This window comes from Macrobrachium nipponense, chromosome 26 (genome assembly GCF_015104395.2).
Source record: "Macrobrachium nipponense isolate FS-2020 chromosome 26, ASM1510439v2, whole genome shotgun sequence".
In the NCBI taxonomy this organism is placed as follows: Eukaryota; Metazoa; Arthropoda; class Malacostraca; order Decapoda; family Palaemonidae; genus Macrobrachium; species Macrobrachium nipponense.
Window position 1 is genome coordinate 77953285 of NC_087215.1, and position 15114 is coordinate 77968398.

The following is a 15114-nucleotide window of genomic DNA, read 5'->3' on the forward strand; positions in this document are numbered from 1 at the left end:
ATTTTTTATTAAATGTTTCATAATATTTTTCTTCATTACCCTTTCATACACTTTCATAAATCTGTGATGTTAGACTCACAGGCCTATAATTACTTGCCTCTAGTCTTGATCCACTTTTGAAAGTAGGGGTGATATATGCTAATTTGTGCTCATCATAAATCTTGCCTGTATCTACACTTTGTCTTAATAATATTGCAAGTGGCTTTGCGATAGAATGAACTACTTTCTTTAACAAAATAGCAGGGACTCCATCCGGCCCTGCAGCAGCTCCATTTTTAATTTCATTAATTGCCTGCACAATATCAGCTTCATTAATTTCTATGTCAGCTAAATATTCACTATTTTCGTCCCTTACTTCTATATCATTATCTTCATTATCTATTCTAGGGGTGAATTCTCTCTTATATCGTTCTGCCAGTATGTTGCAAATTTCCTTTTTTTCATTCGTTAATCTCCCTTCAATTCTCAGAGGGCCTATTTCTATTCTCGTTTGTTTTATTCATCTTTCTTCGGCATATGAGTATAATAGTGTTTGGGGTTTTGCTTGATATTTAATAGGGTTTTTTCTTCCAAGTCCCGTTTTTCATTTTCTTTTGATTGTATAATCTTTTGTTCTGCATTTTCTATCTTACTTTTTAGTTCTAATAACTTTCCATGCATTTTTTTCTTTTGCAAGACCTTTTTTCCACTTTCTGATTTTCTGGAACAAGATCCTTCTGTCTCTTGGTATGCATGAATGATGTTTACTTTTCTTCTTCGGTATATATTTATCCACTATTTTCTCCAATATTTTATATAATATCTCCGTATTTACCCTTATGTCATCACTTACGAAAATGTTATCCCAATCTTTGTTTAATTCTTCATTAATTCTGACCATTTTATATTTTTACTGTAGAAGTTGTATTTTCCATATCCTTCCCACTTTTTCATTTCTTGCTTATCTCTATTTTCACTTGCTTTGGAATGAACTGTTAATTCTATGACATTATGATCTGAAATACTCGCATTATAAACTATTATTTCTTTAACATAATTCATCTCGTTCACAAATACTAGGTCTAAAGTATTTTCCTTTCTTGTTGGCAGGTGATTTATTTGTTGAATGTTGTATTCTAGTAGCATATCTAATAGCTTTTCAAATTGCCTCTTATCTTCTGCACTACTATTACTCTCTTTTTTATATGTATAAGTACAACCACAGTCTCCTATTCGTTCTTTGTTCCATTCCTACGAAAGGGAAAGTTGAAGTCACCAGATAGGAGAATAGTCCAGTCCTTGTGATTTCTACATATATCATCCAATTTTTTCAATTATTAAGTCAAACTCTTTAGTATTAGGAGGTCTATATATTACTATGTTCATCAATTTTTCAGATTCAAATTCTACCACTATTAGTTCACATTCTGAGTTACTATATTTCTCATATATTTTTTCCTTGTTTTTTGTCTTTCCCATATATTGCGGTTCCCCCTTGATTCCTATTTTTTCTATCTGATCTATAAGTTTGGAACCCTTTTATTTGATCATCATTCCCAGTCTCTTGGGAATACCAGGTTTCACTTATATTCATTATATCTATTTTCTTTTCATTTTGGTTTAGTTCTTCTAAGTACTCTATTTTTCTTTTTGAGTTACTCGTAACTAAACCCTGCGCATTCATCACTATGATGGTTTGCGTGTTTTCTCCTTCATTTAATATTGGTAGTAATAAGGATTTTCCCATGTCTCTTTCCTGTTCTGGTATGTTGTTCTTTTTTTCATTTCCGAAATTCTGACATTAAAAAATCCAACTTTTCCATAATATTTGATCTTCCTTCATCATAATTATTCATTTTGTGTCTGAATCTGCAATTTTCTCCGTTTCTGCAATATCCTCTGCATCATAAATACAGTATTATCTCTTGAGTAGAATTTCGGAGCTGATGCTTTGAAATTTTTTGCTGACACCTCTGCATATCTCATTGGTGGTTTGCTTTTCTCTTTTACCTGATATTCTTGATTTCTCTCTTTATTTGTTTCTTTCTTATTTTGGATTTTATTACTTGGTTGGTTATTTATTTGATTATGATTCATGGCCACAGGGTGCATATATTTGCATTTTTTGTCGAACTTACATCCTTTTCCTTCTTTTAGGTTTTTTACATATTTTTGGATGCAGATCTCTGCAATCATCCCCATAGCCATCTAAGTATGCACATTTACCATATATTTCATAGTTTTGACATACCTTAGGATGTTTGTAGTAACATCTTTCTCCAAATCTGCAATTCCCTCTTTTCAAAAGGTTGCAGATTTTGTCTTTCTTGTCTATTTTTTCCTCTTTCCCGTCATTGTGTAGATCTGGGTAGAGCCTCTTCGGGATTTGCTTTTCTGTTGTCATATCGTAATTTATTTCTTCGTAGGTATGCTGCTTTATTGCCTCATATGTAGTATCAATGAGTATCTCTGCATCCATACTTTTATCTTGTTTCTTTGTTTTTCCTTTATTTTTTTCTGTCCATTTCATTTTTGTTTACTTCTCTTCCGTTTTCCTCTTCTTCTTCTTCTTCTTCTTCCTCTTCCTCTTCTTCTTCATCCTCAATTATTGTGACCATTCAACTCTTGATTTAATAACATTGTCTATCCATGATAGACATGTTGAACAAAAAATTCTGTATCTTTTCTCAAATCTTGCATTACCTCGCACACTGGTGTGGATGGGTCGGAGAGAGAGAGAGAGAGAGAGAGAGAGAGAGAAGTGGTCGAAGGGCGTCAGTCGTCCTTTATAGGTTCCCAAAGTCCTCCTGCTGTTTCTGGATACCATCGAGGAGATATATTTGATTACGAAGCGTTTATCCATCGGCCTCGACTGCGTGATGAAGTGGCATCAATATTCTGATTTCTCCCAGTGTGAATATTGGCCTTTTATTATTAAGTATCGCTGAGCCAGTTGTAAGAAAAATAGAAAAGGTACTATATTACATTAATTAACCGAATTCTGCCAATTATTATTATTATCATTATTAATTATTATTAGGTATAATAACCGTTCGTATAGCATATAGTTCATATATTTTTCTCTGTGCGTTTTATAACCTTCCCATCATCAGCTTGTTACAGGTATATATGTTAATGATGTTTCCTTGGGTCATACCAAGATGGTACCATGACACAGGTGGACGAATGCAGATGCTATTAGATGCGAACAGGTGTTAAAAAGCAGACGGGGGTTTGGAGCGGGGTCACAGTTGCCACTGGCGCTAGAGGCGTCGGGATCTTCTCTGACATGATGCAATTCCATTATCATAATTAATAATGAAAAAAAAAGTAAAATATGCACAGAAGTTTCTTTGGCACATTCGAGTTTTCTGTATAAGCCACGGGCCTTGAAGCTTTCAGCAACGACCCAGTGATGGCCCGTCCCATAGTTTTAACCTTATATAAAATTAAAACTAAGGGACCTAGAGGGCTGCAATTTGGTATGTTTGATGATTAGAGGGTGGGTGATCAATATACCAATTTGCAGCCCTCTAGCCTCAGTAGCTATCAATATCTGAGGACTGACGAAATGCGCTGACGGGAAAAGGTGCCGACGGACAAACAAAGCGTTCGGAAGGAACCCACATCACTCAAGATGGTCGAATTTAGTCGCTGCGTCCTTCAAGCTTTCAAGCCCTCTCTGGGTAAAATAAGTCCGCGTCTTCTTCATTGGGGGATAAGAAAGGTAATTGAGTAGCATGACAATAAGACTAATATATAGCAAGTCATGCCTTAAGGTTTATTTTGTCTAAGACGCAAATGGGTGTTAGTGTCTCTCTCTTACTAACTGTATGCAGAGAGAGAGAGAGAGAGAGAGAGAGAGAGAGGAGAGGGGAGAGGCGAGAAGTGGTACACACAAACAGGACATCTAGTATTCATCCAGTTATACGAGAATACCGTAATATCTTCCCATCCAAATGATTCCATTGATGTATGTTTTGAAAATATGTATATGAATGTTGGTGATGACCCGATTTCAACCAAGTTTGGAGCGATCCTCCACACTACAATTTCAAAATTAACTTCTCCCCAAATGACGGTAGCAATCATACTCGCCTATTACTCGAGAGACACAATTATGACGCGTAATTTCCATGCTTCCTCCTCAAACCCTCCTCTTTGAATGCAAGAGATTTCCAACCCTAATATTTCCTTATCGATAATACTATTACATGCCGTGAATTGGGCACGCTAATATCTACCATAGTTTTCTGGGGGGCCGTAATAAAGCATTGAGAGAGAGAGAGAGAGAGAGAGAGAGAGAGAGAGAGAGAGGTTGGCAGACCGACCAACAGCAACCATTCGCTTCTGTTTAAATTTGGTGTTAGTTGGGTCAGTGGTGGGGAGTTTTCCTTGAACTTAATCGTTAATAACGAGGAAAGTATTACGTCTACATTGAGTTGAGACAACGTAGACCCAATGGAAGCGTTTTTGTGGCCGGATATAGAGTGTGGAAAACAGCAGAAACGGTGGTGCTAAAGGTCGAGCTGTTTTTGGATGATCTGCAGCCATACTGTCTAGTTTGGGGGAGACTTCTACGATCTGAGTGAGGCACCATGAGTGCCAAGGAAAAGCTGTTCGAGGGAGGGACGGCGGTAAAACTTAGAAACCCCCCCCCCAACCCCCTACAAACTACCTGCTGGGGGACCACCTCCTCGACCTGTCTAGGGACTGAAGCAACTTGGCAAGATTAGGTAAGTGAATCCATCATATTTTTATTTTATTATTATGGTTTTTTTTTCTCTTGCCTCTCCATCCATTAATGAATAATGTATGCAAATACCACTTAAGTAGGACACGGTGCACATTTTGCACATCATTTTGGCGCCCCTTCCGTCTGCGCCCCCCTCCCCGCCTCTCCGCCCCGAAAATCCTGATTTTTACAGTGTGGTTCCCCCAAATGCTCGTGTAAATATACAATGGTAATACTTCAGGAACACTCTGCACTGGATATTAAAAATAATAATCACCTACAAGAAAAGAGCATGTGAAAAGCTATATAAAAAGTGTAGTCATTATATGAGAGATTGAAAGGGGAGGAATTAAATGAGCTTGATAAGTTTTTACCTCGAATTTTTCCTAAGTCCGGGAGAGATGTTTCCTCTGCGGTAATGTTTACTTTTAATGAGCTCTTTAACTCACTTTCTTACACAAACAAAAGCAGTTCGTTACTCATTATTGGCTGAGAGGTGTGACATCGCTATGAAGTCATGAGTTACATAACCAATTGCAAACGACTTCAGTCGAAAACTAAGCTTCACTAGGATTTCAGCGGAATAATAAAGTTACCTGTCCAGTGTCCATTTGTATCCTTGTTTGACTAAATACTTCGAATAATGAGGAAAACCCGGCATTTTGTCTTACTGTAGCTATGGCAGAGGCAGTGGCTGGCCCTTCTGGCATTAATTTTGACAGAGACCATCGATTTCCTACCGTTTTTTTGTAGTGCAATGTAGAATACGGTGAATTTTATCATTATTTGTCTAATGGTGATAGAGAAGTTGTGATTGAATATGCTCAAAGATAAAATTTAATTCTAAAAAAAAAAAAGCTGCGAGTGTTGTGGAGCTATATGTCGGATCGACTACAACAGGAACGCCTTTAGGCGTGATCGCTCTGTAGTGACGAAAGGACGTCGGCAGCGTAAGCGATGTAATTTAGAGTGTTTCCTTGTCCAGAGGAACGTGGTTGGAAAAATCCCATCTGTTTTGAAGTTAATTTGAATTTTAAGTTATGGTGTAGTCCTAACTTTTGTTATAACTTGGCTGAAGGGGAATTGAAGCTTTCCAAAGCATTATTATATCCTTCAACTCCATAATATTCTGGTAAGTGGGCTTATACTTTTGTTAATTTTTTTGTCCACCATTCATCCTATAAGTTAATATAGAGGCGAATGGGGTGGGGGCGGGCCGCGCGACACCCAAATCCATCCGCCAAGGTAAGTAGCCTTACTGTAACCCCTGTGGCTAGCTCGCGCAGCGCAACATTACCTCTTTCCAGAACATGCCGTGCTTGCCAAGAATCTTTAAATATGCGGATAAGGCGTGAAGTGCCGTTCCGCCACGGCCTTATTGACAGCACATATAAATCGATCGTCGCGGATATGTAGTCGCTCCCTACTTTGTTTGTTGTTGTTTTGGTATCGCCGCCATATTGGTTTTGGTGTTCTTCCGCCGATTTCGGTCGGCGGTCGAGTGGGCCTGCGAATCTGTAGGTGCTCCAAGGTTAGGTGGGGGATGTTAGGTTAGCTGGTGATCTTGTCTTAATTATGCATTTGTTACGATTATTATTGCTGCAAAGCACTTATCCTTTCTGGCATTTCCCCACCCAAAAACCCCGGTTCCCAACTGGGTGCCCCCAAGCTTGTTGGGTGGAAAAGGGTGTTAAGATAACATTTCCTCAAGAAAATAAGATCAGATTCATTGAAAATACACCATAAAATGAAGGATTATTAATTGGTATTTAGAAAATGGTGATGCGGCTTGTTTCTGAAGAATTACCATACAAGATACAAGGGGGAGTGGAAGGTTAAATCCAAAAGTTGTTATGTGAAGGATTTGTAAGGCTCTCTCTCTCTCTCTCTCTCTCTCTCTCTCTCTCTCTCTCTCTCTCTCTCTTCTTGTTTTATATAACAATTCCTTCCAATTCCCCCAACACTGCCTCCACCACTTCCTCCCCCACCGCTGGAACTCCATAAACTTACCAAGATTTACTTTTCATTTGCATTTCCTAAATTGAATTATTATTTAACAGCTCAACTACTTTCTCCACCACCTCCTATCCCCAAACCCCACCCTTCCTCCACCACCCCCTCACTCCAACACGTTTTCCTCCCCCCAGCTTGGGGAAAAAAAACTTCACAAACTCTCTCTCTCTCTCTCTCTCTCATGTGAATCTGGTCCGTTTCCAATATGACTTGGTTCTTGAGAGAGAGAGAGAGAGAGAGAGAGAGAGAGAAAGACTTACACAGATGTTTTGCCTGATCGATACTTCAGACAGTAAGGCTCGTTATTGTAGTTATTAATATTTTTCTTCTCAACGTACTGCAACATTGTGTTCAGATGTCGACAAAATGTGCAGAAGTTCCTTTTTATAATTGTTGGAGAGAAGGAAGCTTTTTTTGGGGGTTGGGGGCGTGGGGACGGGGGGGAGTGGAATGGCTCGCTCAGCCTTGTCTCAAATGGCCCAGATTTCGGTTGGGTTCTGCTGACAGCTATAGTAACCGATGGTTTGGTCCTATAAATGTTGTGCATAGGTACCCATTAGGGTTTTGACTAGATTATTCCTACTTGTTTTATTTCTAGTTCTCTCTCTCTCTCTCTCGTCTCTCTCTCTCTCTCTCTCTCTCCTCTCTCTCTCTCTTTCTCTGTCTCGTGTTGCGGTATTATTAGTAATTGGAGAGCGAGAGAAGAGAGCACACGAACCCTATGTAAAAATGTTATTTTCATGATAAAATAAATTTTTGAACATACTCACCTGGTAGTTATATATATGGCTTACGTCCCTGACGTCACGGCAGAATTTCAAAACTCGCGGCAATCGCCGATTGGGTAGTCAGGTGCACCACCTGTGCGCCTCTACCAGGTACGTAGCACCATACCAACTATTCCTCAGATCTTCCATGCCCATAGTTTCTAGAGGGGAGGAGGGTGGGAATTTAATATATAACTACCAGGTGAGTATGTTCAAAAATTTATTTTTATCATGAAAATAACATTTTCAAACATCTAACTCACCTGGTTAGTTATAATATATAGCTGATTAACACCTTTGGTGGAGGGTCAGAAAACAGCTATCATCGTTGGAATTGACATAAGTTGTTAATAAAAACAAACTTACGGGTTTCGTACCTGTTAAGGAAGCTGACTTTAATGATATCCTTCTCATTGTGTCTGCTTTCCTTATGAGGTCCAGCGATCCACCCAGGGGGCTGAAGACCTCTTGGAGACTGTCAACCGGTCAAACCTCTATGTGACTAGACTCCCTACAATACTCTTGTTCCGGGCACTACTAAGGAACAACTATTGATCACCCTGAACTAAAGATCAATGATTGTGGAAGACTGCATCCAGTCTCCACAAACAACCATAACTTTTCAATAGTTCCAAGAGAAGAAAAAGAGTATTGGATTATGGGTTTTAAGGGGAGACCCTTTTCCCACTACTGAAAGAGCTGCTGCTACCAAAACGGACCCAGTGTTGTAGCAGTCTTCATACAAAGTTTGCACTTGCGTAAGATAGTGCGACGCAAAAACTGACTTGCTCCTCCAGAATGTTGCGTCCAGGATATTCTGAAGAGATCTATTTTGTTTAAAATGTTACCGAGGTCGCTACAGCTCTAACCTCGTGAGTCTTAACTTTAAGTAGCTTCATATCTGCTTCAGTACATGCTGAATGCGCTTCCCTAATTAATTGCCTTATAAAAAAGGATAGCGCATTCTTCGCACATTTGCAGAGAGGGTTTCTTGACCGAACACCAAAGCCCTTCTGAAGTGCCACGTATTTGTCTCGTTCTCTCCAAGTAATGCCTCAGAGACCTTACCAGGGACAAAGAACTCTCTCCTACTTTCCTCACGCCCCCGTGAGATCCGAGAGGTTCGGAATTTCGAATGACTTGGGCCAGGGTTGAGAGGGGGGCGTTCGTTTTTGGCTAGGAATCCCAACTGTAGCGAGCAGATGGCTTTGCCCTGTCTGAAACCTACAGTTTTGCTGAAGGCATGGATTTCGCTGACCCTCTTTGCTGTTGCTAGGCTAATCAGGAAGAGCGTTTTAATGTGAGGCCTTAAGGGATGTTTCCGTAAGGTTAGAACCTGTCAACATGAGAAACTTGAGGACTACATCCAACCAAATTCCAAGATGTTGAGGATTGTATTCTTTCCTTAGTTATCTCGAAGGATCTAAGAAGATACTTGTAGAGCCTTATTCATCAGAGAGATTAAGGTTTTATGATGCCTGAAGGACCAGCTGCTAGCATGCTCCTATAACCCCTTGATAGTAGAAGCAGAAAAGTTACGTCTCTTCTTGAGGTATAGCAGAAAATCTGCTATCTGAGTCACAGAGGTACTGGAAGAGGAAATAGAGTTGTTCCTGCACCATCCTCCTAAAAGTCTCCCACTTCGATTGGTATACCTTAATGGTTGAAGACCTCCTTGCTCTTGCAATTGCACTCGCTGCCTCCCTCGAAAATCCTCTACTCTTGTGAGTTTTTCGATAGTCGAAGGCAGTTAGCTGAAGAGCTTGGAGGTTTTGGTGATACCTTTCCAAGTGGGGCTGTTTGAGTAGATCTTAACTCTTAACGGAAGGCTTCTTGGGGTGTCCACCATCCATTCCAGTACCTCTGTGAACCATTCTCTTGTCGGCCAGAGGGTGCCACTAGAGTCATCTGGTTCCTTCGTGAGCCACAAACTTTTGTACACTCTGTGTACCACTTTGAATGGGGAAGGCGTACACGTCTAGATGTGTCCAATTCAGAAGGAACAGCATCTATGTGGATTGCTTCGGGGTCTGGGACTGGAGAACAGTAAGTCTCCATCCGTCTTGTCTGCGCTGTTGCAAAGAGATCTATGCAAGGGCGCCCCGAGATTCGCCATAGACTCTTGCAAACTTCCTGATGGAGAGTCCATTCTGTTGTCAAGACTTGATGTTTTCTGCTCAGGATGTCTGCTCTCACATTCTTTTCTCCCTGAATGAAGCGTGTTACCAGAATCACGTTTTTTCCTTTTGTCCAGAGGAGCAGTTCTCTTGCTGCTCTGTATAGAGAGACTGAGTGAGTCCCGCCTTGTTTGCTGATGTAGGCCAACGCCGTTGTGTTGTCGGAGTTGACCTGTACCACTTTGTTCCGGACTACGCTCTCTAATTCCTTGAGAGCTAGGAAAACTGCAGTCAATTCTTTCAGATTGATGTGGAACTTTACTTGCTCCTTGTTCCAGAAGCCCGAGACTTCTAACTTCCCCAGTGTTGCTCCCCAGCCCGAGTCCGAGGCGTCGGAAAAACAACATCAGGTCTGGGTTCCTCTGCTCTAGGGAGAGGCCTTCTTGGAGCTTGACGGGATCGTTCCACCACTGTAGATAGTGTTTCATGTCGTTCGAAACAGGAATACACATTGACTCTAGTGTCTTCTTCTTGTCCCAATGCTGATTTAGGATGAAACTGCAGAGGGCCGTAGAGGTTCAGTCTTCCCAAGGAGACAAACTGTTCTAGCGAGGAAAAGGTCCCCAGCAGACTCATCCATTCCCTCGCAGAGCACTTCTGTTTCTTTAGGAAGTTTCTTATTTTCTCTAAAGCTTGTTCCGTTCTCAATGTGGACGGAAAAGCCCGAAAAACCTGACTCTGAATCCTCATCCCCAAGTACAAGATTTCCTGGGATGGGATCAGTTGGGATTTCTGGTGGTTTATCAGAAGGCCTAGGTCTTCTGATAATCGAATTGTTTTCTGAAGATTCTCCAGACAGTTGGCGTAGGAATGGGCTCTGAGGAGCCAATCGTCCAGATACAATGAGGCTCTGATGCGTTTCTTGTGTAGCATTGCTGCTACGTTGCTCATAAGTTTTGTGAAAATTGAGGTGCGGTATTTAGACCGAAACAAAGAGCTCGGAATTGAAATGTTGTCTGTCTTGTAAACAAATCTTAGGTACTTTCTGGAGTTGGGTGGATCGGGACGTGAAAATAAGCATCCTGGAGATCCAACGAAACCATCCAGTCGTCTCGTCTGACTGCAGCAAGAACTGATTTCGTTGTCTCCATATTGGAATTTTGTTTTCTTCACGAAAAAATTCAGGGAACTCACGTCCCCAAAATCGGTCTCCCATCCGCCCCGAGTTCTTGGGGACCAGGAATAATCGATTGTAAACCACCCCGGAGACTCCAGGTTCTGAACTCTTTTCTATTGCTTCCTTCTGAATTAGCATAGAAACCTCTTGTTGTATCGCTAGAGTCTTGGACTCCTCTCTGTACTTGGCTGACAGATCGATCGGTCTTTCTGCTAAGGGGGGTTTTTTCCAGAAAGGGATCTTGTATCCTTCTTTGAGAAGCTGAATAGGTACCAAAGGATCTGCTCCCTTTTTCTCCCATGTTTGCCAGAAAATTTTGAGTCTGGCTCCTACCACTGTCTGAAGAAGAACTTTGTCAGACTTTATTACTTCCTCCTCTGAAGCCTCCTTTCTTGGAGTTTTTTGTAATAGGTCTTGCATTCCCTCTCCTGAGGGATCTACCTCGAAAGGGCCGAGAACCTACGTGGTAGAGGAGTGGTTTCTTTAAGTTTCTGTCCTGCAAAACTTGACGAAACAAACTGCCTCCTTGCTGCTTTAGTCATCGGATCTTGTGTCGCTTTTTGAGTCAGAGCTGAGGATACTTCTTTTACCAAACTATGCGGAAAAAGATGAGTCGAAAGGGAGCGAAAAGCAGTTCCGCTCTCTGAGTGAGCGTTACTCCACTCCGAAAGAAAAGAACAAAATTGGGCCCTTTTCTTCAAGATTCCAGCTGAGAAAAGGGCTGCTAGCTCATTCGACCCGTCTCGAAGCGCTTTGTCAATGCATGACATAAGGTGAACGAGTTCTTCCGTTTTGGGGTAGACTTCAGTTTTCAATTTTCTTTCCCCAACGAACCCAGAGTCCAGTCTAGGAAGAATTTAAAGACTTCGAAGGCTCTAAAAATCCCTTTGAGGAGGTGGTCCATTTCAGAGGAAGACCAAAACACTTTCGTCTTCCCCATGGCCGTCCGATGAGAAGAGTCCACAAGACTGAGAGAAGTCCCCATGGGAAGAAGCTGGAACTCCCAAACCTAGGACTTCTCCAGTGTCGTACCAGATGCTGGATCTGGAAGCTAATCTGGCCGGAGGAAATGAGAAAGCTGTTTTTCCCTGGTCTTTCTTAGTTAGTCCATCCCATTTCCTTCATTAATTTCAAGGCTCTTTTCGAAGAGCGCGATAATACCATCTTCGTAAAGTCGGATTCTTTAGAAGCCTTCCCTAAAGTGAACTCTGAAGGTGGAGAACGAGGGGCAGCTGGCACAAACTTTTTCTGGAAAAAGTTCCGCAAAAACTTTCATAAGCCTTTTAAGATCTGCTGAAGGTTGTAGATCTGTTTGATATTCTTCCTCGGAAACGACTTGCATCTGATCAAAAGGAGAATGGGGGATGTCTTCATTCTTTCTTCTGATTGAGACACAACTGATGTAGCGATGTCATGCTTGCGTTTGTTGCATCTGATCAAGAAAAGGAGAATGGGGGATGTCTTCATTCCTTTCTTCTGATTGAGACACAACTGATGTAGCGATGTCATGTTGCGTTGTGCATCCTGCTGTCCAGTTTCTTGATGCCTGGAGTCTTGTCGTCCAGTACCTTGATGCCTGTGTCCTGGCATCCTGTCTCATGACAATTTTCGTCCTGTTTTTCGTGCGTTGCTTCAAGACGTTTTTTCGTCCCTTGCGGTCTTGCTTCAAGACGTTTTTCGTCCTTGCTCTTGCTTCAAGACGTTTTTTCGTCCTGGTGTCTTCCTTCAAGACTTCATTTCGTCCCTGGCGTCTTGCTTCAAGACGCTTATCGTCCTGCTGTCTTGCTTCAAGATGTTTTTCATCCTGGCGTCTTGTTTCAAGACGTTTTTCGTCCTGTCGTCGTGCTTTAAAACGTTTTTCGTCCTGGCGTTTTAACAGTAAGAGTAGCAGGTTGATATGACTGCATAAGAGAGGAGATTTATGCTTAAAATCTTGCAGTACGGAAAACTGTGGAGCTTCTTGCTGCTGGGAACAGACTAGAGAAGTTGCAAAGTCAATCTCTCTCTCTTCATTCTGTTCGTCTTGAGATGAAAGGCCTGAAGAACGCCAATCCGAAGGAGGAGCAGGAGCATGCACTGAAGGCATCCAATCGTCCGATGCTTCCTTTACTCCTACCAAAGACGACGGCCGCCTGTGCGGTATCTTACGTCTTATATTGGTAGGAGAGCAAACATCGGAGACGAAAGGAAGCGAACAGGAGTTGTAGCACGCACCGAAAGTCTCCCTTCGTCCGATCCTTCCTTACTTCCTGCCAAAGACGACGGCCGCTTGTGCGACATCATGCGTCTTGATTTGGCAGGAGAGCAAGCATCGGAATCGAAAGAGAAACGATCCGGAGTTGCAGTTTGCACCGAAGGTTTCCCCCTTTCCAATATTTCCTTGCCTCCTACCAAAGGACGAAGGTCGGGCGCCTGTGCGACCGTCTTAACGTCGTAATTTGGTAGGAGAGCACAATATCGGAACCTGAAGGGAAGCCGCTCGGGGTCTGCTCCAATGACTACATCCTGGACGCTCTTGACGTATATCGTCCTGGCGTCCAGTATCAAGACGCTCGGCGTCCTGGGATTTCCTTTTAATGGGTCTGGATTTAGAAGTCTGACGCCAGCCCCGTCTGGGTACTGCGTCGTCAGAAGACGAAGGAAAACACTTTAACCTCGCCTTTCCTATAAGCGAGGGTGAGCGTCCTGGTGGGGATCGTCTACATGTACGCTCGAGGGGACGACCGCTCGGGAGCTAAAACCTCTCGCCTCCCTTCGTCGGTCGACTTCTTCTCACAGGGGTGGTGAGCTTGGAAGAGGTATAGGACTAGGAGCACGACAAGTCCGAGCGGCCGCACCCTCCACTGCACTTGCACTAATTTCACTATTCACTTTAATATCTCTCATTAGACCATATTTAATCCCTGTCTTGTGCCAGGGATTCTACCCGTTGACCAAGGGCTTGAATGGCCGTCATCATGTCCTGTAATGATGGACTTTTACCTGTTTCGAAACTGGATTTGGTAATGATACAACAGGAGGAGGATCAATAGGATTATCGAGGGATAGAGAACTATCTATTCCTTGACTGTCTATGGAGGAGCGAGACAAGGTCTTCTTCGCTCTCCTTATCCTATCCTTCTCTAATTTACGCACATAGCGGTAATATTCAATCCATTCAGTCTCAGGCAAGCCCACACATTACCACATCTATCACCTATCTCACAAACTTTTCCTCTGCATTTACTACAAATAGAATGAGGATCTAAAGAGGATTTAGCAAGTCTAGTCTTGCAACCTTTCACACACATTCTCAAACTTGAAGCAGAATCAGACATGATGAGAAATCAAAAAGAGAGATCAAAAACAAGCAAAGGTCAAACCAACAATATCGAAACGAAATCAAAAATCCAATCAAGCGAAAGCAAAGCCAAAGTGTACTTCACCAATAATACTGCAAAAGACACGGGCTATAACGAGCGAAGTTCCAACGATGTCACCGTAGCGGCGGCAGTGGGTAAAGATCTGAGGAATAGTTGGTATGGTGCTACGTACCTGGTAGAGGGCGCACAGGTGGTGCACCTGACTACCCAATCGGCGATTGCCGCGAGTTTTGAAATTCTGCCGTGACGTCAGGGACGTAAGCCATATATATAACTACCAGGTGAGTTAGATGTTTGAAAACAGCACCTTTCCACCCACTCAGTTGCTATATCCAGTGAGTGGTTCCCATAGAATGTAATTCCTTGCTTTTCAAGGGATATTTTTTTAAGGTTTACCGAACTCTCTCTCTCTCTCTCTCTCTCTCTCTCTCTCTCTCTCTCTCTCTCTCTCTCTCTCTCTCAGAGCACGCTGTTCAGATCTCGTGCGCTTCGTCGAAGGGAATTGTGACAGACCACTAACTAGCTGTAGTATCCTATTGGCGATCAATTGCTCTCAGTTATTCAGGTTTATACGTTCCACTTAATGAGCTTTTGAAACACACACACGCACACACACACACAAACACACACAGAATTGGCCATCCCATAAGATACTGTGTGTGAGAGAGAGAGAGAGAGAGAGAGAGAGAGAGAGAGAGAGAGAGAGACAGCAGCAGATTATCCATAACATGAGCCATACTACTATTTTTTATTTAGGTCTGCACTCCTTTCTGGTCTTCGTTTCCCGAACTTGTGACTCTAGAAAATCTATGATACTAGAGAGAGAGATTAGCTCTCTCTCTCTCTCTCTCTTCTCTCTCTCTCTCTCTCTCCTCTCTATCTCTCTCTCTCTCTCTCTCTCTCTCTCTCTCTCTCTCATGAAAACGTTGAACTAGGCACAGCAGAAGAAAGTTGCAGTACCAGG